Genomic DNA, 23,749 nt, shown 5'->3' with positions numbered 1-23,749 from the left:
CGTCTGAACAACGTTCACTCATCGGTGGTTCCTTCTTATCCTGAGGATCCTGGTTGAGCTTGGCTTTGTTGTTTGTTGCTAGCTGGTTGTAGTTTCTTTTTCTTTTTCTTTTTCTTTTGCTTTTGTTTTTCTATATTTTAGTTTTGTTTTTGTATTTTGTTCGGTTCATGGGTTCAACATTTTGTTGATCTTCATGAGTGAGAATGTTGATCCTCTTTCGGCTCTCTCTCTCTCTCTCTGCGATTTGCAAGCATCGTGGACCATGGAGCAGCAGCATCGCAGGCACCAGAAGGTCGCCGAAGAAGAGCAAGAGGCTGAGGAGATGCAGCACGGTCCCCTCCCCATCGAGCAGCTACAGGTTTGACCCTCTCTCTGTCTCTGGTTTACTACACGCTCCATTGAGCGTGGGTTCTACTTTTTTTCGGCGGCTTAAGGCATTTGGTAGCATGTTGGGTACGCGGGGCACTGATTTTCTTCGATATCTGCTTCTTTTGAGCCGAGAAATTTCGTGGTTTCTTCCTCTTTTCGAAGATTTGAAGCGTTTGTAAACTCATTGGGCGCTTGGGTCGTTGGTTTTCTTTGATATCTGCTTCTTTAAGGCAATACTTTTTGTGGGTTATTCATCTTTTGGGAGATTTAAGGTGTTCGGCAACTCGTTGGGTGCCTGGGGCATTGGGTTTTCTGATATATGCTTCGTGGATCTAAAAATTTTGTGTGTGTTTTGTTATTTTTTTGGTGGTTTTAGGCGTTTGGCAACTTGTTGGGCACCTTGGGTGTTGGTTTTGTCTGATATCTGCTTCGTGAAGCCGAGAAATTTTGTGGGTTCTATGTTTTTTAGATTCGAGGCATTTGGTAACTCGGTGGGGGCGTTGCATGTTGGTTTTCTTGGATATCTGAATCAGGATTTCATCTGAATTATGGAAAATAGATTATTTGAGTACTGAGTATTTATTCTGGAAGAATTTCTATGCTTTTAGTTTTCTTTTTCCTTTGTTCTTTTGTGTTATAAGTTGATGACGTTCATGAAATAGATGTGGTTTTTTCTCTGGTTTTTGGTGATTAGAGACATTTAGTAGCTAATTAGGTGTTATGGGCATTGGCTCCTTGATATTGGATTGCCTTTTAAATTATGAACATTCGTTTTTTCTTAATGGGATTATGTGGGTGGCTATTTTATGGGAAATTTTGAACTATGAAGGACAGGATTTGTGAGTTCTTGTCTTTTGGAGATTTGAAGGGTTTCAACACCTCATGTATTTTTCCAGCTCTCGAACGATGAAAAATAGACAAATTTTTTTTGGGGGATGCGGGGTGTTCTGACTTGCTATCCTGCAAAGAATTTATTTTATCTTCTTTCCAAAACACATGATTTTTTTTCCTTGTGTATGATTTGAAGCATTTAGTGGTTCGTTGTACATTTAGCCACTGGTTTGTTGATACTGGGTTGCTCTATGAATTATGAATAATTGATATATTATTGGTGTTCTTTATTCTTTGCAAAAAGATATTCTTCCAAGAATTTTTGTGGGTTGTTTATTTCATGGAGATTGAAGCATTTCACTCCTCCCTATGGGTTGGCTTTTTTTTGTTTGTGAATTTGGTTTGCCCTCAATTTCATAAAATGAATCTTATTTGTATTCAATTCTGAAAATGAATCTTATTTTTATACAACTTTCGATTTCAAACTTGGTATTCTGCTAAATTTTGTACAGCCATGTACTTATCTAGGTGTTTCTTTTGGTTTTAGGTGAACATTCTTTCAACCGTTTAATGCATTTACATTTTCCAGTGAACTAGGTCGTTCAATTAGTAGTTGGTCATCATGGGGTTCACTCAAGGTTGCCAGACTAGGAAGCGTAAGCAGGAAACGATGCGAGAAGTAGAAGCGAGAAGTGATGCATTTTAGAATGTATAGGAAGCGGAAAGCGAGAAATAAAAAAAGAAATATAAGAATTGAATGAGAATCAAAATGAAACACAAATAAAAATTAAAATAAAAGTGACTAATATTAAATTTCATGATTTTTAGTGTAAAAATTAAAATTTTAAGAAAATCTAAAAATGATGACTACCAATTTAGAGAAAGCACATGGAAGTGAATGAGAAGTGTGAAAGTTGCGACCTCTACATGAATAGTGAATATTTTATTTTTACTTACCACGAAAAAGTTATAGTGTATACACACACACACACATACACACACACACACACACACACACACACACACACACACACACGTGTGTATCCCATGATTTGTGGGATTCAAAATACAAAGAAAAACATTACACCAACTAAGATTACAAAGTTGATCCAACTTTCCCGATTTCACCAGATCATGTTTTCACGACTTTAGGAAACTACATATCTTCATCCTCAAATGGCTTTTACAATCAAAAGTTACCATTTCCAAATTCCAATAGTTTTTCAAATTATTTCAAAATTGTGCCAAGCGTGCCAGCCAGCTTGTATCCTTTATTGAATAATCTTATCAACGATAAAGGTGAAATGCCATCTTTATCATTAACATTCCCCCCCCCCCCCCCCCCCCCTCAAGGTGGACCATGGGAATCCAATGTGCCCAACTTGCTTATCAATTTATGCACGGACCACGTCAACCTCACTGGGATGCACCCACACGACTTCTTAGATATCTTAAAAGCACTCCCAGAAAGGGAATATTGCTTGGGTCCAACACTACCATTCAACTATCATGTTACTCCGATTCTGATTGGGCTAGTTGCCCATTCTCCAGAAGATCGACTATGGGCTTTTGCACTTTTCTGGGAGACAGTCCTATCTCTTGGAAGGCCAAGAAGCAGGCTACCATCTCTCATTCTTCTTCAGAAGCTGAGTATCGATCAATGGCAGTTGCAGTAAGTGAGCTCACATGGCTCAAATATCTACTTATATGTGATCACTGCAGGCTAATTCTCAAATGACGAATGAGGTGACCCCTACATTATCTCCATTTCATCTGGTATGTGCCACCATGAGCCATTGTTGGCACCTTGGCTCATGGTGGCACATACCAGATGAAATGGAGATGATTTCAACAATGACTCTGTGCAGGCTGATTCTCAAATGACGAATGAGGTGATCGATAACTCGTACTACCTTCATCATTCGGACAACCTAGGACAAGTCCACTAAATGGCGAGAACTATCTGTCATGGAGTCGCGCTATGACGGTTGCCCTATCAACCAAGAACAAGATGGGATTTGTTGATGGATCCCTCTTGAAGCCTGAATCCACTTTAGCGCAATTACCGGCTTGGACGTGTTGCAACAATATGGTACTTTCTTGGATCATCAATTCTCTTTCCCATGATTTATTCGAAAGTGTTATTTATGGCGAAACGACATATGTTTGAAATGATTTAATGGAACATTTTTCTCAGAAAAATGGACCTCGAATTTTTGAGATTCATAGATCCATTGTCATGTTGAGGCAAGAAAACATGTCTATTGCCATGTATTATACGAAAATGAAAACATTGTGGGATGAATTATCCACACAAATTTCATTGCCTTTATGAGTGTGGGGCGGTGAGGGCGATCCTCGAACTACAATATCAAAAATGCCTTATTCAGTTTTTGATAGGCCTAAATGAAATGTACACGGTTGTTCGCAGCCGGTTATTGATAATGGACCCCATGCCACCAGTGAATAAGGCCTATAATCTTCTTCTTCAAGAAGAAAGGCAACTTAGTGTGCATACACCACCCACTCTTAAAAACAATATGCCAGCTACAGTGGACACTGATCATCATCCACCGCAATACCAAGGACGTGATGGACGAATGAGGGACAAAAATCAGCGAGACAAACCTAGATGTGATCACTGCAACAAGCTCGGTTATACCAAAAATCGATATTACTTTCTCTATGGTTTTCCAAAGAAATTTGCCAACATTGCTCAAACAAAACCAGATGGTGATGACTCTTCAAGTAATGAGGTACTATCGTTCACTCTTGAGCAACAAAATCAGTTGTTGTCGTTAATCTCCGTAGGTAAAGTTCAACCAATGGCCAACATGTCAGGTAATCCTCATTCCTTTCCAAAATCAATTCCTTCAAAATTTTGGATAGTGGATACTGGAGCCACTGACCATATGTGTTCTTCATCCTCTTTATTAGACATCTCTAATCTGTGTAGTCTTTTCAAACCTGTCAAACTTCCAGATGGTTCTTTCTCTCCCATAACCCACATTGGATCCATGTATTTGACTTCAAAAATCAAGCTTGACCGAGTCTTAGTTGTTCCTTCAATTAAGTTTAATTTGATTTTCGTAAATAAACTCATAAAGTCCTTGAAATGTAATGTTGTTTTTTTCCTTCTCACTCTACGTGAATAGTGAATATTTTATTTTTACTTACTATGAAAAAGTTACAAGATGTATATATACACTTACATGCATATCCCATGATTTGTGGGATTCAAAATACAAAGAAAAACGTTACACCAGCTAAGATTGCAAAGTTGACCCAACTTTCCTGATTTCACCAGATCACATTTTCATGACTTTAGAAAACTGCATATCTTCATCCTCAATTTGCATTTATAATCAAAAGTTACCATTTCCAATGGTTATTTCAAAACCGTGCCAGGCATGCCAGCCAGCTTGTATCTTTTATTGAATAACCTTATCAACGATAAAGATAGAATGTCATCTTTATCATTAACAAGAAGAATGAGAGAAAACATATAAAAAACGTGAAAAGTTGAGTAAAAGAACATATAAGAAGAATAGATTAAGCGTGTGGGAGGCATAGGAGAAGCATGGGGGAATCGTTGTTCTCATCAAGTTTTGGAAGCGAGGAGTATCGCGCTTCCGAAGCAAGTTTCCGGGAAGTGAGCTTCCCACCTATCTAAGAAGTTTCCAGTAACTCTGAGTTCACCATTGATTCTTGAATTAGGGTTTCCTGTGAATTAAATTTCTTTTTTGAGAGAATCCTGACTTAAAATTCGGTTGTTAGTTTTTCTCAAGGTAGATTTCCTGCATGAAAATTTGTGAAACTATTAAATGTTTTTAGTAGATATAGAGAACTTCTGGTCATCGCTTGATTATGTGTTTTAGTTTTTATTCAAATCATGAGTAGTTGTCGATTCATTTTGGGAATCAGTTTTTCTTTGTTTTTCTTTTCAAATTTTCAGTTGTTAATGGAGAACCTCACCTATTGGATGCTGAATTGTGGAAATCATGTGGGTAGCTTGGTATTCTCTTAACGTTTACTAGGGAAAACGGGAATACTTACTAATCAATGTACCATGGCATATCATTGAAGTTGTGGTGTAGAATACAAAATATGCTTAGTTTACTTGACTTGTTATCATCATATCATGCCTTCTGATGATTCTGTTTTGAATGTTTCAGTCATCTGGAATTGCTTCTATTGATGTTAAAAAACTCAAAGATGCTGGTCTATGTACGGTGGAAGCTGTGGCTTATTCACCACGGAACTGTTACAGATCAAAGGGATCAGTGAGGCAAAAGTTGACAAGATTATTGAAGCAGGCATGTGATTATTTTTAAGAATAATACTTGTTCAATGTATTCCCTTGTCCATTTCTCTCTGGCAGCAGTTTCCTGTGTAATGGTTCATTTTATTCATATTATCATGGAATATTGATGCTTTTTTTCCTCATTTGGTGTACGATTTATTTTACATAGCATCCAAGCTGGTCCCATTGGGCTTTACCAGTGCCAGCCAACTGCATGCTCAACGGCTTGAAATCATTCAAATAACTTCTGGTTCAAGGGAACTCGACAAGATTTTAGAGGGTATGTTAATATGCCCACAACAATATAAAAGTGGCTGGTTTAGTGAGTTTACAACATCTGATATTCTACTAAAAGTTAAGATCATGGAACTTATGAAATTAAACTTTTGAGCAGGAGGAATTGAAACTGGTTCAGTTACTGAGATATATGGTGAATTTCGGTCAGGAAAGACTCAGTTGTGTCACACCTTGTGTGTCACTTGTCAAGTAAGCAGTTACATTCTGGTTGCATAGGTTCTAGTGTTGAAAATAAAGATTCAAATCGCAACTAGGTGTCAATCATTTAGTATTCTTTTTATAGCATAAAAATGAATTTTAATTCAAAGAAAATTTCTGTAACCAGTGGAAGAAAATGATTTTCATTTTTTCCTCTCTTACGGGCATTGCAGGTAGTTTCAGTATCTTAGCATAAATTTTTTTCCCAAGTTAGTTTCAGCCACTAATAGACTAGGGCAATTCAAGTCAAGTACACTAGTGGTTAGGTTCTCAAGTCCTACATCCATTTCCTCCTAGTCTTTTAGAGTGGCATTTGTTTTTGCTAATGAACTGGAAAATTTAAGCAAATCCATCTGTGACTAAAACTAATATAAACCATTCCTTAAGTCTTGTCATTTCACTGTAATATTTTATGTGGCATTATTCACTAATGGCTTAGGCACCGTGGGTCAAATCTATTATTTGTTGGAATAAATACAATGTCCAGTGTTAAAAGCTTTAGGTAAGGTGAAGCACTTAACCTCTATACGGTGAGGCATACACTTAAAAATACTTGTTGTTTATGCCTCATGAAGGAAAAAAGAAAAACGGAAAACGGAAAACAAAGAAATAAAAGTAAGAGAATTTCATTGAAATTTTTCGAAAATGAAAGCTATGAAAAAAAATGGAATATTATGCAAGAAATCAAGAAGCAAGTCAATAGATTGTGCTATTACAATACATTATCAATATTGATAGATAGGCAAAATTCGTTAAAAACTAGCACACTATAACAATTGATGGTCAATGACTTATTAAATAAAAGTACAAACATGAACAATAGGCAAATGTTCATTCTATTGCATCATCAGTAAATGTGATGCAGCTGCGTTGGAGGAGGAGTGAAACTAATGGCCCACCATGAATCGGTGTGGCTGAACTTCTTTATTAATTCAGAAATGTTCAATAAGAAATGGGAATATGCAATAAACAGTAAAGACACGTAAAGGAAAATAGCAATCAAGTAAAGAATAGGAAAACTGCAGAAAAGAAGTCGGCTGGAGCTTTTTTCAATCTTCTCCCCCTCACGCAACCCTAGACAGGGCTTCTTAAAAACTGTTTACTGGACAGGGTCGTGGATCCAGATTTGGATCCGACCCACAATCCGGGTCAGTATCTCTTTGCAGCTGGTTCTGGGGTGTGCGAGCTCCACCACGCCTGACGTAGGTGCGCAGGGGTACCTCCCTGCGTCGTGGCTCCGTCCCTGCAAGTGAGTCATCTTCACGGGGTCCTTCATCTGCCCTGTGTGGTGGATCGAGTGGCACGATGGGCCCAATCGGGTCCTGCCCTGCATCAAAATGGTGGAGAAAATTGAATTAGTAGAACAAGATTAGGACCTTATTTATGATTATTTTATTGCATATCAATGTATACATGCAGTTAAATGTGTATTCTATTGTATATCAATATACACATGCAATTAAATATGATTAAATGTATAATCCATTAACCTTCTAAAATACATGTTTTCTGAGTCTGTTTCCTTGGCAGCTTCCTTTGGATCAAGGAGGTAGTGAGGGGAAAGCAATGTACATTGATGCGGAAGGCACTTTTAGGCCACAAAGGCTCCTACAGATTGCAGATAGGTATTAGAGTTTCCACTTAAGTCTTGACTAGTACGATATAAGGAAAATATAACTGATGCCTGGAAAATGCAGATTTGGATTAAATGGTGCTGATGTATTGGAGAATGTAGCTTATGCTAGAGCTTATAATACTGATCATCAGTCAAGGCTTCTTCTTGAAGCAGCTTCAATGATGGTGGAGACTAGGTATTCTACATTATTTGATGAATATCTGTATTAAAATTGGTGGTCACTGAAGAAGCTAATATTGAAGGCTTTGCAAATTAAGCATCTGGCACAGAGACTCCAGGTTGATAGTTGCATGGTCTCAGGTCATTCTGTCATTCCATTGGCAGAATGGTAGCTTGTTCACACATTTAGCATCTTTATTTGACAGTTCTTGGTCTAAAATGTTTACTATTCTTTATAACTTTAATTTATACAGTTTAAAAATTGGCTTATGGGTCCTTTCCAAGTGCAATATTATATAAAAGTCAATAGTCAAAAATATTTTATCAAATTGCATCGTCTCTTTGGTGAAGCCTATACAGTATTTCTAACTATTGTTTTTGGTCAAAATAACCACATTTTCAATATAGTCCCCTGACCTGCTGGAGCCTAATTCTGAATCCCTCTAGAGTTGGTGTGCCTAATAAATCAAGATCATCGGTCATTCCCTAATCAAACCAGTTTTACGAGTTATGCTCATTCTATCTTACTCTCTATATGTGTTCTTTCTTTTTCCATTCTATCTTTTCATAGTTAACAGGGTCATATTTGAAAGTGCAAAGTTAATTAGATAATTATGTTTAATCACATCAAGCATTAGTTTGTGCCAAAGAAATGCCTATCTCATGTTATCTTACTCTCTATATGTGTTCTTTCTTTTTCCATTCTATCTTTTCATAGTTAGCAGGGTCATATTTGAAAGTGCAAAGTTAACTAGATAATTATGTTTAATCACATCAAGCATTAGTTTGTGCCAAAGAAATGCCTATCTCATGTTGTGATTGAAATCTTACCCTACTTTGCAAGTGCAATTGCATCTCAAGCTGAGATTGAAATCTGCTCAAATCATCTGTTCTTCTATGGCATGCATGTTTATACATATTCAAAACACTGGTTATATTCCACTATTTCATCTTCAAATGAGACATCTCTTTGTTGAAGTGGTTGATGTTAAAATATATGTACTCGCATATATATATATATATATGTGTGTGTGTGTGTGTGTGTGTGTGTGTGTGTGTGTGAAATACCCAATAGGGGTATTTTCGTAATTTCACATAGTTGTTTTAGAAACAACTATTTTTGTTAAATATGATATTTTTCTTTTTTAGTTTTTATCTTTTCTTTTTTTAAAAATGCTTTTTATTCAAAGCATTGGGGGTCCCACATATAATCGTTGGGACCCCCAACAGTCATAAATATGACCGTTGAGGGCTCCCAACGACAATATGTGGGAGTCCCCAATGGCTCCCTTTATGCCTCTCTTTTTGTATAAATAGGGGATTCCCCTCTCTTGAATTCTATGGCTCTTTGAGCTCCCATTCAATAAAGTCTCTATATTTTTTATGTGTAGCCTTTTTGAAGGCCTCTTGTATTGTCCCTTAGTGGACTATTTTTATATTCTCTTTTGTGGGTTAGTGCTTGTCCATTATTGGACCTTGTGAATGCATTACGCATTCTTGCTATACATTTCTGCATACTTCATTACAGTTGAATCTCTCTCTCTCTCTCTCTCTCTCTCTTCCCCTATACACCAAATAATGCAAATTAAAATGTGATTTTCAACAAAAGACTCTTTGTTTTGACTGGATTTTTTTACTCCTTATTCTTAGAAGACAATCTGACATGTCTTCACTCTGATGTATGATTTGTTGAGGATCCAATAACATGCATATGTGCTAATGCCACTAACCTGTCCTGGTCAAAAGGAAAACTGCAAGAGTACACTGGCTAGGTTGTAGACTTGACCGAGCAGCCAGAACTGTGGCGCCTGGTAAAATAGAGGAACCATGTCCATATGTGTTTCATCATTCACCAATGCTTTTATCATTGGAAAAGTTTAGCCTGAGTTGGATTCATTTGCCTATTATTTTGAAAACTGCATCCTCAACATTATATAACCAAATTCAATCTCTGACATTTATTTTATTTGTATTTCCTTCAAATATAATGATTCAAAGCACCAACTCCTAGACTTGAATCTTTTGTCTTCACATACTTCAATGTGATTCTTAATGACTTTATTCCATTGAGAGTCAAGCTGCAAATCAGTCACAATTGACGTAAGATTTGTTTATAGGTTTGCCCTTATGATTGTGGATAGTGCCACTGCTCTCTATAGGACAGATTTTTCAGGAAGAGGAGAGCTATCAGCCAGGCAAATGCATCTTGCAAAGTTTCTTAGAAGCCTTCAAAAGCATGCTGATGAGGTGCTCTCTCTCTCTCTCTCTCTCTCTCTCTCTCTCTATATATATATATATATATATATATATATATATATATATATATATATATATATATATATATATATATATACACTGTGTGTGTGTGCGTGTGCACACATGTGCTCTTTAGACTTTTGGTTGGAAGATGCGTCAATGTTTGTTGATATTTTATATGCAAATGTGAGAAAATGTAGAGAACATTACAGGACTTAACGTTCAATCAGGCGCCTGGAAAACTTTCTATGGGATAATAAATACTTGATTTCATGATGAACAATTTTGGTGGATGGCCTAATCACTTGTTCAATTTGAAGGTCTTTGCCGAGTTGTTTGAGTCAAAAGCAAGAAGAAACATGAAGCTGCTCATGGTTTTTGAAGTTAGGTGAAAGTTTGCTGAATTTACATGCTAACAACTTTTCTTTTTATTGGCTTTAGTTTGGTGTGGCAGTTGTTATTACTAATCAAGTTGTTGCACAAGTGGATGGGTCTGCTATCTTTGCTGGGCCACAGATCAAGCCCATTGGTGGCAACATTATCACTCATGCTTCTACCACAAGGTCTGAAACCGAAGCTTGTACTTTTTTTAATCATTGTGTTTCTACATGCAACTAAGTTTCAATGGATATGAAGTTTGCTTAGAGATCAGGATTAAATCAATTAATCTACACTAGACTGTGAATCCATCAGTTGTAACTTGGATGAGCTACCTTTGGTCCATCAGAGGCTTTCATCAAGTTGCCTGCGTCCACCAAGTCATACAAGCACCCAACTATTTCACTCTGGAGAGTGGCCCATAGTAAGCAAAATTCCATTTAAAACACTTCTTTTGTTGATAAAAGTTTGAAATGGAAAAAGTGCTTAAAACACAAAATTATGTTCTGTACTTAAAAAAAACTCTAGTATTGATCCAACATTACTGGATGACGGACTCAAATCATGTTAGGTCTTGGGTTCAAGTCCAGTTCATATATGCTAACTTGGTATTCAAGGAAAAAAAAACTCTTGTACGGCCCTTTCTTTGACCTCATCTGTGCTTTTATTTTGATTCATGTTTTATGTCATTTCTTACCTGACTATTCTAATGCAAAACATATTCAATCATGTATTCATTCTTTAACGTGTTGTTGCTGTTTGACATATTGTGAAATATGCTGTCTACAAGTCTGAGGTTGCATATTTTCATTGCACGCCAATAGAAGCCTGTCAAGAATGGCTGAAGAATACCCTAATTGTGTTGTCTGTAGCCAATCTTATAGTCATCTTCTGCCCCTCTTTTCTCTTGTTTCCTTTCTTTTCTTTTAGGGGCCGTTTGATTACCCAAGTCTTTTTGTCTTTGGGATAAGCTTTATCTTTGGACAATTTATTTAAATAAATTTGTCAAAGGAACATGACTTGGAAATGTGCATAGAGACATGTTTTATGAAGAAAAAAGTCGGACCTCAGGAGGTCCAACTCTTTTATCCATAAAAGCTGTCTAAATTGCCAAACTTTTCTAAGAGAAATATTTCTCATGTTTGTAGTGAGTTGCAGAAACTTGCAAGCCCCACAGTTTTGTGGATAGATTTCACCCGCCTGACAAATTTGCCGTGTAATCAAACAGCCGTTATGTTTTTGATGAACTACTTTAATTTATCAGGCTTGCTCTACGCAAGGGAAGAGGAGAAGAACGCATCTGCAAAGTCATAAGTTCACCTTGCTTAGCTGAAGCTGAAGCACGCTTCCAAATCTCTGCAGAGGGTGTGACTGATGTTAAAGATTGATTCCTGCCAGCAATCAAACTTCTCCAATTTTGGCAACTTGTGATGCTCAACATAAGCACATATTACAAATTCAGATGATGTCACCAGTGATAAATAGATCCAGTACTGTTCATAGACCCCTAAGTGTGTCGTGTAGATCCTATAGCTTGTTTAATTGATTCATGGAAAGGAGTCAATACCTTCATGTCGAAGCAACTGCTCTCAAGGTATTGTAATAGTATCAAATTTTGCAATGAAAAATTCAGCATGTAGAGCGACAGTGTGCCTTGTGGGCATCATAATGGCCATTATTTTGTATGCATCAAATGAGTACTATTTTCTTTTCCTAATTATTCTAACATGCCTACATCTGTTCTATTTGGTTTTCGGTTTTCTGTTTTTCCTTGACAGTTTAGTCCAAAGTCAGAATACTGCTTTTCTTTTGGTGCATGCAAAGCCTTGCATTCATGCAATTTGCATGTTGGTAATAAGTCATGAACTTGCTGGAACTGATGAATAAGTTGACAGATTATCTTTTGAGAGGTCAGGATATTAAATTATAGAATCTTGCATGTTGGGAACAACATGCTCTCAGTTTGTCAAGTATCTTCCAAAATAAATGCAGGGTAACAAGAGATGCTCCTCAAAAGGCAAGAGGTTGTATAAGATAATCAGCTGGCATTCATAGGAAAAATGCTCCAGCTCTAGTAGTTCAGACTTGTTCTAGTGGAGCAATTTTCAAATTCAAAACATCAAAACAATAACCAAAATTAAGTGAACAAACTTGAATATAAATTAATGAATAAGCAATCATCTGTATAAAACCTTACAAATGAATATTGAAAAGGCAAATGATATTGACCAATTTGGAAAGACAGGAAGTTTAATATGCCTAATATTCAAGAAATTTGTAATTTCTTCATTCATGCTTATTTCTCTTCCACTTCTGATGATTATGATATTCGAGGGCCTATTGAAAATAAATGAGATTCGATGGTCTATTTGTTCTGTGTACTTCTCTACACGCAGTTCAAATGCAGCATCATGTATGATCTTCCAATATCTTTCGCTGGATGGGTTAGTATACCCATGCTAACTTGTTTGAGAAATATTCACATTTTCAAGAAATCATAACTTCTGTACATTTGACAGTTCTACACACATTTTGAGTCTATCAGCATTCAATTCATCAGCCAAGCATGTCTGCAAGTTTCCACCATACAATTCCCTTGGATGAAGAGCTTCAATCTTCAAGAAAAGAGATGTAAAATCATACGTGTGGTCAATCTGCCAATTCAGAAAACACCAATACTCTTGTGGAATGCTTGTTTTCATTAAAAGTGTGAATCTGGCTAGTGATGTGCACGATACAGGTTAATTGGTTCTCAGACTAGTTAGGTGCAGCTTGGGTCCATGAGGAATTGGATTAAATCGCTCCAGTTTGCATAACCTCCACTAGGATGGAACTGAAACCACAATGGGAGTCTACAAAGCTGTTCAAGTTCCCATATAGGGTATCAGTATCATCACAATGTTGTTCACCAGTAGTCCCTGCAAGAACAATTACCATCTTTAAAATGATGCAGACAATTGGGATCCTTCAGAAAGATTTCACGCCCACAAACTCTAGAAATTGACTTGATATAAGTATGACAATCTAGGCAAATCCTAAGGTTTTTAACCACCCGTATAGGTTGAGAAGTAGTACTCCTTATGAGACCAAAAGCAATTGCCAGCTTCTCACTGTGGATGCCAATGACATCCTCCCCCTCTTCCTCCTCAATCGAAAACCCTCTCAACCCAAAATCATGTTTGGTAGTCTTCTTTTCTTGAGCAAAACTATCTAATTTTGCATAGATGGATTCAAAGCATGGTGTACATTGGTCTCCTGTGATAAAATGATACACCATATTGTTAGCTTCAATCCAACTGCAACCGAGAGACTTTGTGGTCCTATTAACACTCACAGACTTTCGCAACCTTGAAGATTCTTCGGTTCTTCCATCTAAAAAATACAACTGCTCCAAAATCCTGTAATTAATGGAATTTTCAGGCTCCAAGTCATTCAACTTCTCCAGTGCATGGATTGCTAATCTAATGTTGCCATGGATCCTGCAGGCTGTGAACAACACACTCCAAACAGCTGAATTGGGTGCCATCTGCATTCTCTCAATGAACTCTGTTGCTTCTCTAAGTCTACCCGATCGACCAAATAGATAAACCATGGGGGCAATGTGTTCTGAACTTGGCATAGATGAACCTTCATTTATGTTGGAGAACAACTCTACCCCTGCAGCAACCATACCCAGGAGACCATAGGCAGTAATCATACTTGTGTAGGTTATATTGTTTGCTCTGACACCAACTGACATCATTTGATCAAAAAGAGATTGGGCTAATGCTGCTTGTCCATGAAGAACATAGCCAGCAATAATTGAATTCCAAGATATAATATCCCCATGTGACATTCTATCGAATACAGCTCTGGCACTTGTTATGTCCCCAGACTTAGAATATGTATCTATAAGAGAATTTGCAACCAATACTTCTGAATCTAAGCCACCACGATACAGATAGCCATGAATTTCTCTCACCTTCTTTATTCCCAGCATATTGGCACAGGCAGGCAATATGCTTAACATGGTGACATAATTTGGTTTAAATGAAAGTGACTGCATCTGTCTGAATATTTGAAGTGCCTTGTCACTACGCCCATTTTGCACTGATCTCGCTATAATAGCATTCCAGGTAGATGTATTTCTCTTAACACAGTCTGTTTTTTCCATTTCATGAAAAAGTTCAAGAGCTTGCTCCTCATCACCACTCTTCATGTATCCAGAAATCATTATATTCCAAGTCACAACATTTCTGTGGATACCTGAACCATCAATTTGATAGAATAGATCATAGGCCTTGCCACAGAACCCAGCTTGTGCATATCCTGCAATCATGGAATTCCATGTAAAAATGTCTCTTTCCAAAACTGAATCAAATACTACCCTAGAAGCTTCCAATTTCCCACATTTGGCATACATGTCAATCAGTGCATTAACCAGAAGTAGGTTTGCTGCTGATCCCAGTTTGATTCCGACACAGTGCAACTCCATACCCTTCCCGAGAGCTTTCATGTCAGCACAAGCTGACAGTGCGCTTGCTACTGTCATCCCATTGGGCTTGATTCCTGCCAATTGCATTTCAACAAAGAGATCCAGAGCTTCATTTCCCCTGTTATTCTGAGAATACCCAGATATCATCGTCGTCCAGGTAAAAACATCAGGAATGACACCATGGTTCTTCATGCTCTGCATCAGCTCCATCGCAAAGTCACAATTACCTAATCGATTATATCCCGCTATCAGTATATTCCAAGTAATAGATCCTGGCTTTATTCCTTCCAACTGCATTTGATCAAACAACTCCAAAGCTTCTTTGTTCTGACCGAATTCACAATAACCTGATATCATCGAGTTCCATGAAACAAGAGTTTTTTGAGGCATCCGATCAAACAGCCGACGTGCAGTTCCGAGATCTCCAGATTTCCAATATATAGCTATCAAAGAATTACATACATGAGTCAGACAATCAAAACCCATCCTGATTACCATGGAATGGATGGTCTTTCCCATCCCTGCCAAACCCAAGTTACCACAAGCCTGCAGAACTTTTGGTAACAAGAAGGCATCTGTGGTGATCTCTTCTTGGATCATCTGAACAAAAAGGTTGACGACTTGCTTCCACAGCTCTTCTCTTGCATACCCACAGATTATCGCAGACCAAGTAAAAATATTTCTCTTAGACATTTCATCAAACACTTTCCGTGCCTCCTCCAAACCCCCGCATCTCGCATACATGCTCACCAATTTCGTTCCGAGGAACGGATCAGGCTCAAACCCAACAATTGAATCGATGTGAGCATGAATCTTTCTCCCTTCTGACACTGAATTCACGTCGATGCACGCCTGTAACATGGAAATGTAGGTGCTTCGTTTGATTTTCTGACCTTTTCGGACAACAGAGTCGAGTAGCTCTACGGCGTGTTTCAGCTTCCCCTGTTTGCACAAATGGGCAAGTTGGTGTTCTGTGAGTCGATGGAAATCTTCTGGTTTTGTGTATGTGGCATTTCTGGTGAAGGAAATAGTGGGGATTGGAGTTTTGAGTGTGAATGGCGAAGTTGGTTCTTGTTTGGGAGGATGGAGAGTTGGAGTTTGGGCTCTGAAACTACACACTGTAAACGAATTCTCCATTTTCCTCTCTCTCTCTCTCTCTCTCTCTCTCTCCTTGTTTTGGTTTGGGAGGGCTGCCCAACTCGAGCTTCATGCAAACATAATCTGGCGTTATCCATACCGTAAGGAGACTGGCTGCCGAGACGCTTCTCGACACATTGTAGATAGACTCGGGTGATGATGAACGACTCGTCTCAGAATTCCTTCCTGTGCCAACTGGCGACTAGTCTCTCTCTCTCTCTCTCTCTCTCTCTCTCTCTCTCTCGTGAGTGTGTGGTGGACCTGGTAGTGTTCGGCAAGAGTCGGGTTGGGTTTAGGGGAGCAAACGGGTCGGATTTGGGTTGGATCATGCTATATCTGAATCTGAATCTGAAATGCCAACAGTAGATTCAAATCCAAATTAGATCAGATGAAGTAAGGTTGAATCTGAATCCAAAATACAAGTGTAATACCAGATCCAGAAAATATAAGAAAAACATGAGAACAGATCAGATTTTGATTTGGATCAATTCTACCCTAATGCATTTGAACAGATCCCAATCCGACCCTAATGCACATTAAAATTTCACTTAAGGATCCAAATCTGGAACTGACATTCGGAGACAGATTGGATATCTGATCCATGTGGGTTGGGTAACAAAGAAGGTGGGTTCTTTTGGAAAACCCGATAAGGTGTAAAATGGGCACATTAACGGTTATGCAGAGAGACACAAGTTTCCAGCTTACCACACTATTTTTTCAGGTGATAAGTAGGACTGGCAAATAAGCCCAACAAGCTGAGCACGGACTGGTAAACAACCCTGTTTATGCTTGACTCTTGAGTTTGTTGCTAGCAAATTATAACATTGATTGTTTTCTAAAAACAAATAATTTTAAAGTATTTTTTAAGATATAATTTTAAAATAACAAAATCATATTTTCATATCAAACAAATCACATCAATATTCATACTTTCAACAACACTAACATGCCGCACTATGTTTCTCATGACTCAAACTTGCATATAGTTGTGCAAGTGAAGTTGCTCAATATGCATATTCATCGATGTGATCCAGGTCTTACACCAATTGTACATATGATGCATGGATCAACTTTTCACCAGTGTCGATGAATAGACAAGTACCCAAAAACTAAAAAAAAAATGTCATCAACTACTTGTCTACCTTGTAACCAGACATTTCTTTTAACACAAGCTAATTTCTCATTCATTCTCCTTGCCTTGTTGTTGTCATATTTGTCTCTCAATCGTGATAATTTTAACTTTTCACCTTTGAATGCATCTTTGGGTGCTTTCAATAATACTTGACATTGGTGTTTGAAAATTTTAAACTGAGGTGCATTCACTGACTCCTCATGGCACTTCAATCTGGTGATGTGTGTCATGTTTTTCAAGGTAATGGTCATCTCAAAAGTGAAGAACTTATATGTGTTGGTTTCTGCATTCTAAAACTGCACTATAAAATCTACGAGACTATGACCAATTTGCCATGATGTAAGCTCAAAAAAAAATTAAAAATACATTTGATCATATCAGTCCTTCGCTTCCTCTGATAGTGTTAAGAACCACTAATGTGCTTGTAACCAATGCATAAAACTTGTTAAATCCTATGACTCTTGAACATGTTAATCTTGCAATCACAATAAAATTTACATGAAATTAATCAAATATCATAATTTAATTATTGAATATAATAGTTAAATTCAATTCATGCACATATATGACAAGTTAATAATTGAATTCTAATATTACAAACATGTTTCATAATCATATTTCAGAATTTAGTATTTAAATTCAAATCCAAACTCATAATCTCAATTCAAACTCAAGTTTAAACTCAAAATCTTAATTTAAAAGCTAAATGCAAATTTAAATTTAAAGTAACAATTTAATTTTAAATATAAATTTAATATTCAAAAGTAAAATTCAAATCCAAACTTACAATTCAAAATTAAATTCAAATTATAATCTAAGCAGAAAATTCAATTTGAAATTCAAACTCAATTTCAAAAATAAATTCTAAATTCTAAATTAAAATACAGATTTAAATTCAAGTTTCATATGAAAATCTAAACCCATAATTAAATTACTCTTAAAATTAAAAATATAAAATTTATTTGAAATTCAAACTCAAACCCAAATTCATACCTATATTAATCAATGAATTGCAAATTTAAAATAGTTATCTTGCAAACATGTTTCATACACACGTACATACGACATTTTAAAGATTGAATTATAATATTCAAGCTAGTTATCTTATAAGCATACTTCACACAAAAATATATAACAATTTAATGAATGTATGTCTATACTCAGACTAATTATCCTAAAAATATGCTTTACACATATATGATTAATTAATCAATGAATTGCTTATTCAAAATAGTGATCTCACATACATGTTTCATATATACACATGTATAACATTTTGAAGATTGAAATACAAGAATCAACACAAACACATATATATGATAATTTAATTAATAATTGAATGTTACATTGAAAATGGTTGTAAGCATATTGCACACAATAATAACGCAGTCTCCACTCTACCTGTTCACAAACATTGGACCTTGTTTACTAATGCAACCTTTTTTCTGAAGCATGTAGTTGCTCCTTCAAGGGTTAGTCTTTCATCTCCCCAGACTTCTGAACATCCTCTTGCACACTCTCCACACCAACATTCTCCTTTTGCTTAGGTACCTATTCTGTAAAAGAACCCGCACTCTCCTTCTCCTTTGACTAATGACCATCAATATCATTATCCACCTTAGCATCTCCACCTTATATCTTCTCCACCTCAATCATGACATCTTCCTTTTGTTAAGGTACCTCTTCTGCATTTTTCACCCTCATAATGTCCATACATATCTTCTACATCTCACCATTGTCATTGCAGGTGACCATGTCAACTACTTCTTCAAGTCATGCATTGATGTTAGCAACAACTTCAAACTCAATAAATGACTCATTCAACTTGTTCACCACAAACTGCACACATGAATCTCCTTCCTTAGATACTTTCAGGATGTAAGACATGACTTTGGTCATAGGCTTGTCAATATTTTATTTTGTTGCCACTTAAGGTGTTGGTTGCTTCTTATTTGAACACAAATTTTTGAGGCCCATCTTACTCATGTTGCATTTATTGTATCATATGTTAGACACCCATACTTTTAGCTACAAAACAGGTTTCCTCTTTATCCATGTGTCAAGTCTCCTCCATGCTAGATAATAGCATTAATCAATCAGTGGGTAAGCTATTAGATGCGTTGTTCTATCGGTAGGTGTTGGCATAGGTGTTGTTGCCTTCATGATAGTCTCTTTAATAATCATTTTATAATCAATAAATAAAGATTTTCCTATCAAAACAAAATGAACAAACCGGTGATTGAAAAAGCTTTTTTATAGCAACTAACAAAAGTAGGCATCGTCTCTTTACATTAAACATAACATCAAATATTGTATATGCCTAATCATATGTATTGCAAGAAGATGTTAGAATATTTTTTGTCTTTTTTTCATATGATAAAAATCCCAAAAGAAAATGAAACTCACAAGGAAGATGATGCAGACAATAGATATTCATTAAAATGAAGACAAAATGTTAACTATTATACTTTTTTTTTCTTTTTTAATATAATACCATCATCTAAACAGAAGATATTGATAACAATATGTATAACATATGATGATCATAAAACGATAAGGATAAAAGATAATGTATACTAAACAAAAAAGCAAATACTACAAAATAATGAAAAACAAAAAAGTTCACGACATTAATTCATTTACTATGGTTTCAATTATGTAAAACAGGATTGGACCAATAACCTTTTGCCAACTTTCATAAACTTTTTCTCATGTAAATTTTCCTATAAGTGGTTCTATGAAAAAAGTACAGACTCATAAACATAAAGATGTTCAGAACTTATAGTCACTTCTTAGAAACAACTGTATTCAATAAATTTAATGATAAAAGATCAGATCAATACACTTTTAAAAAACAACAAATTTAATGACAAATACACTAAATACAAATTTTTTGTAGTGTAAAGCTCATGACCACATCATATAAACGACCATATGAAAATGGAGGCATACCAAATTAAGGAAACAAAGTAAAAAAATGGCGACTCACATGAAAATGAATTTAAAAAAATATAGAATACACTATTGAATATGCAAAGATAACTTGAGAACATGCAATTCTTTTACAAAATAATTGATTCATGCTAATGTTCAATTAAAATAACCGACTCAATTCAAAGAATTTTAAAAAATAATTATTTCAGCCGTTAAAGATGTGCTTACTGAAATATCTCCCCGTTGATGATGTCATGTATGCTAAAAAAAGTTATCGATAAAGTGTTGTAATGCAACAGAGAACAAGCAATAGTGTCAATTTTTTTTTTCAAAAAATAGTTTCCAAAAAATCACCAAATTTTTTTGCAAGAGAAGACACAATGGGGCAAAAGGGGTTGGAGACAACAAAAAAGCCATAAAATATGAAAAAAACTAAAATGCAAACAACATTTTTTTAAAAACAAAGAATCACTTTTAATGTTCGTAAGAACATTCACAAAAACAAAGAGAGATTTACATTGAAGTATTGATAAAATTTTTGAATCTCATGCCTAATTTGTGAATGTTCAAAAGGTTCACAAATGAGGCACAAGATTCACATATACAAAAGATATTAATGAATAATCTTATGAACATCATAGGGATGCCTGCACATGAGCGAGGACATTCACAAGTATTTGTGAATGCTAGCAAAGATTTGTGGATCTCTTCGAGGATTATTTACTTAAGTGAGGTTCATAGTTTATATTCTATAAGGTCATACTATATTTGGGAAGGTCATACTATATTTGTTGAGGTCTCATAAGAGTGCAAACATCAGGGACATTCACAATAGTTATTTACAAATGTGACATATTTGCATAGCTCCTTGAGGAGTATTTTCTTAAGTGAGGTTCGTAGGTTATATTCATAAAGGTTGTACTATAGTTGTGATTGTCGTACTATATTTGTGGATGCTCATGAAATCCCCTTTTTATTGAAAGGTTGCAAACTTCCTACAACATACCTCATATATCGTGCTTACCCCATCAGGTTCGCTTATGCGAAAGCTAAAAATGTCTTACAAAAGTAGGGCATCTACGATTTTGAATATGCAGGAGATTTTGTCAAATTTGTGGGTATTTTGAGAAGTGCACCATTTGGCAAGGACAATACAATTATTACTGTATAACACACATAATACATGTAACAAACATATATAATATGTATAATATATTTATGATTAATATATGTATAAAATATATAAATACATTATATACAAAACAAGACAAGCAACTCGTTGTTCATGTTCGGCTCAGATATCTAAATGAGCTGGCCTGTATCTCTACTCATTGAGCCATGCTCCCAAGCCGAGTTGAGCGCTTGATGAGATAACTTAGCCAAATAGCAAGTTGCTCATCTCATTTCCCATTCCTGGTGATAAGGGCGTTGATAAGTAGGGATTCAAATGGAATGGATTTTTTGGATATGTGTTACTAATCTAATGCAGTATTCGATTCACCATATCTTTATTTTCTTTGGAGGGGGCGGGGGGTAGGCTAGGGAAACCCCTCCCCCTTTTCACCAACTGCACATTGGGTGGTCTAAACAAGATGAACTAAATTGAGATTATATTAGGTAAATGTGTACTCATTTGAATATCACGACTCCTTTTTCATTTTCAAACACCTATCATAAATTTCTTCATTTTTGTTGTCCTTTCATGCAAATTTTTGTTGGACATGACAATACTAGTTCAGGCTAAATGATACATATATTAGTTCATTAGTTAATAAGTGTCGTATTTTTGGATTTAAGTGATTACCAAGAAGGGTGAGAAAGTGTTCATAGGCAGTGGGGACTGCATCAGTGTGGTGGAGGATGCAATAATTTAAATATGCAAAATGTTTAATTTACGAAAAATTATCATATTACCTCTGAAAATAGCGGTATTTTACAGCATAACTAGAAGATATCATAATATTCCTTGCATACTCACCCACCTTATTTCTCCTAAATTTGAGGCATTTATGAAGATTTTGCCCTTTAGCTAAAACACGAAAGCAACTTTCGTTGTTACTAATCCACCAAAATTTACCAGCCTTTAAAGTTTTAGCAAAGCTGACTTTTGCTAGCGAAACTGAGATTCTCATATAAAGTTTTAGCGAAATTCATCTTTAGTCAGCGAAATTTAGTTGCAATAGAATAGTGAAACTCAAATGTAAAACCTAGTGGTGGTGGTGGTGGTGGTGGAGGTAACGAGGATTGTGGATGAAGATGGTGGCAATGGTGATGGTGTAGATGGCAACGGTGGTGGTGATAATGGTAAAGAAATGGTAGTAATGATGATGGTGGAGATGGTAACGGTGGTGGTGATAATGGTAAAGAAATGGTAGTAGTGATGACTGTGGTGGTGCTGATGAGGGTGATTTTTTTTTTTAAGGCAAGCTGGGGTTAGACAAACCCTTACTCTTTGCATTCAACTACGTGAGTATATGGTTTCCCCCTTAAGGGACCAATTTGAGGGTGATCCTTACTTTTGGATTTCCCCTTTTGCTAATTTATCTAACCATTTTGTTGTATAATTGGAGTAATGTTGAGTAAACGTCCCTTGCCTTTTAAGGTATATTCTACCCATCCGTCGGAGCCCGGTCCGCTCCGTAGAACTGTAAAGTGGTTCAATTGGCAAGAGAACCTCCATGTGAGTGGCTCACTTGGGGTTTCTTCATACTGTGTTATATGCAGTTGCACCAATTGTCTTCGCTGGTAATGAACTCCTATGTTTCTGAATGTCAGTTTGAGAAGCGGAATCTCTATCCTGTTACTGGCTGGTTTTGCTGGAGGGCTGAGACTGAGGCCATAGTTGACACCGTTAGATGGGCAACCTCGGAAACCAGCGGTTTGTGACCAATGATTTCGTGGCCACGCGCCAGCGCCCCACACAGACAAACACACACACACACACACACACACACACACACACACACCAGCGTGATGCAATCTTCATTTGCTCCTCATTTTTGGCAGATATGAGAAAGAGGCCATCCTTCAGGGTGTCCATGGTTAGGTCTAGCATAGGAGGCCACTGAGCCATAAGCGCATTGAAGATGTACCTATACCGAATTCTGCGATCGTCCAAATCCCCCAGAAACGCACTGAATGACTGTCCACCGGAGGAGTTCAATGAGTTGCTCATACTGACTCCCTGGGATTATGATGTGGGGTCTCTCGTTAGTGCTGTTGGCACGAGTAGCATCAGAGCTTGATCACTAAACGGTAGTTCACCCACTACTCTTGCCCAGGATTTAATGCTTGGTGGTTGCGATGCAGATGGTGAAACCCTGCATTCATTATCGTTCCGGTCCACCTCTAGCTGCTGACTATCCTGGAGTCACCTGGGGTGGTCGTTCATCTCTCAGAATCTCGCTTCCAGTTTTCTCTCCTTCCGGCTCCTCTTCTACAATCCTCCACCAGATGATTCACCTTACTCTCTTTTTCCCTCCCTAGAGTTTCTACTTAACTTGATCTTTTTTCAGTGGTGGTGATGGAGAATTGGTGGTGGTGGTGGTGATGATGGAGTAGCGGTGGTGATAGAGATGATGGGGGGTAGAGTGGAAGAAAAAAAATAGTTGTACAAAAAAAAAAGTAAGTCTCCCAATTGAGATT

General features: G+C 36.7%; 2 pseudogenes; one reads left to right on the top strand and one right to left on the bottom strand.

Annotated features, from left to right (window-relative positions):
* Positions 1-262: 262 nt before the first annotated feature.
* Positions 263-11,815, top strand: LOC149827519 (DNA repair protein RAD51 homolog; annotated as a pseudogene).
* A 1,107-nt stretch (positions 11,816-12,922) lies between these two features.
* Positions 12,923-15,762, bottom strand: LOC149827518 (pentatricopeptide repeat-containing protein At1g19720 pseudogene; annotated as a pseudogene).
* Positions 15,763-23,749: the final 7,987 nt, after the last annotated feature.

This window comes from Nuphar pumila, chromosome 10, assembly GCF_984573655.1.
Source record: "Nuphar pumila chromosome 10, dmNupPumi1.hap1.1, whole genome shotgun sequence".
In the NCBI taxonomy this organism is placed as follows: domain Eukaryota; kingdom Viridiplantae; phylum Streptophyta; class Magnoliopsida; order Nymphaeales; family Nymphaeaceae; genus Nuphar; species Nuphar pumila.
This window is presented reverse-complemented; position numbering and strand designations above follow the sequence as displayed.